Raw genomic sequence first — 1994 nt, forward strand, 5'->3', positions numbered from 1 at the left:
ACGAGTCAACTACTGTTTTATTTCCGTTCTCTTTTCTTTCATTTTCACATTGGAGCACAAGTTTCTGCCTGAAAAGACAAAAAATATCAGGAGACTCGGAAATAAAAATGTAGTTGATGACAGAAATGGTTTCGGAGAAATTTTGCAGGTCTTTCCTTCCAACTGCTGTCAGACTCTACAACATGGTCTCTCCAGATGACCACACACGTACGTGCAGACAGACACACACACACACACACACACACACCCAATACACAATGATAACTTTCGCCATGTCTGCTTGATGTGCAATAGTACCGAGTGCAATTTCCCAATATAACAAAGTATGTTATTCTATTCTTTCGGGGATAAATTGAACCTTCTGTGCCATGACCAAAAAAAATCCCCACATGTGGAACTAATATAGGTTTATCTTATCTGTTATCTTCAGCTGAAAGCCATAAAAGTATTTCCTTTTTCCAAATACTACACTGCTTACTTTCTTAACAGCCAGTGAGGCTCAATAAGAACAGGAAATTATTCTTTCAAAATAACGGTTAAATGACAGTTAGTTGTATTTTGGGGCTTAGGCCTTAGTCCTGACCTGTGCAGCTGCAAATATGGTGGCTCACACATCAAGGTCAAAAGAGTCAAAGACAAAAATAAAATAAACCAGACCTTACCAAAATATTACGTCCAATCTGCAGAAACTGCCAAATCTGATGTATTAACAGTGTAACATTTCAGTGCAACAAAATGACTAATATAATAAAATGACTGCGTGAACTGTAGACACACTTATACAGCACATGATTTGAACGAAAACTGCTAGGCGAGGCTCCAAAAAGACATCTCTGAAGTTCACAGGGCCAGTGTTTGGAAGCCACTGACCTTAGCCGCCAGTCAGTGGTAAGAACAAAGCCAGCGAGGTCACCTTGTGTCATATTTAGCCCACCAACAAGCTCCAACCTCTCGGCTATAACAAGGTCAAAGAAATTTGTGAACAGGCCGTGGGGGAGGGGTGCTTTGTCTCCATAAAGGATCACCTTCTGTGCACGCTTATACAGGATGTAGCTGCTGAACAGCACGTCTTTTCCTACACTCTTAAAAATTACCATTGCACAATCCAGCCGTCAGCCACGTACATGACCCAACATCACGTCTTCAACACGCCCCGAGTTCGTTTTTCCAGTTTGTGCTATGCCTCAAGGGTCTTGCATTGTAATTTAGTTACGCAAGAGTCCAGGCCCGAGCCCTGCCGTTCGCTTTCACGCAGAGAAAACTATTTCAAAGTCACGCGCACAGCGGGAAAAACGATTACTTGTAGATAACGATAAGTCGACACGGATGTGGTGGAACGCATATAAAGGGAAGGACGACGACATTCGCGTTGCATCACGGCTCTAGCTTCCTGAGTGGGCCTCTCCAATTGAAATAATTTTTTTATATCATTTTTAAAAAGCTAATATTAAACAGTGTTTTAAAGCTGTGCAAAACAAGCGTGAAATCGCCCCAATTTTAACGATGCTGCAAAGATTGCGCAGACACTAGTGGAACTTCCTATTCACTGAAAATGGTTTCCTTTAGCTGCCGTTTTAACTCGGAGCATCCATTTCTGATGCGAACACGACGCCGCTTCAGAAAACAGCCACAACAACAAGAACATGGACTTACAGGTTTATAGAAAGCCTGATATTCGTTATCTGGTCCCGGAGGAGGAACAAGGTGATGTTCGGTGGCTGGTGAAGGATGAACAGAAATGTGGTGTGGCGCTGAAAGGGCTGCTATGAGGAGGGGGAGGGTATAGAGGGAGGTGGATGTGAATAGGCTGGCTATGAGAAAGAGGTGGTGCGGGTCCGCCTGCTTGCCTGAATTCACACCTGTTTAATCAGACTCCTTTCTAGCATTAGTGGTGGTCAATGCGCTGTTTATAGGTGAAGATGAAGACTTTCGTTCAGTGATTCAGATCAGCTGCAGTTTTGCCATCTGTAGCAATAAAGACGTCCAGTCATAAA

At 43.1% G+C, this 1994-nt stretch overlaps 1 protein-coding gene across 1 annotated transcript in view; it reads right to left on the reverse strand.

Moving 5' to 3' along the window:
• Positions 1 to 1804, reverse strand: part of ldhba (lactate dehydrogenase Ba) — a 10227-nt gene extending 8423 nt beyond the window's left edge. Inside the window, exon 1 of the mRNA XM_005730180.2 lies at positions 1654 to 1804. The gene's annotated coding sequence lies outside the window, so the exon portion shown is untranslated. The remainder of the gene's footprint in view (positions 1 to 1653) is intronic.
• Positions 1805 to 1994: the final 190 nt, after the last annotated feature.

This window comes from Pundamilia nyererei, unplaced genomic scaffold, assembly GCF_000239375.1.
Source record: "Pundamilia nyererei isolate P.nyererei 1_Seehausen unplaced genomic scaffold, PunNye1.0 scaffold00036, whole genome shotgun sequence".
Classification (NCBI taxonomy): domain Eukaryota; kingdom Metazoa; phylum Chordata; class Actinopteri; order Cichliformes; family Cichlidae; genus Pundamilia; species Pundamilia nyererei.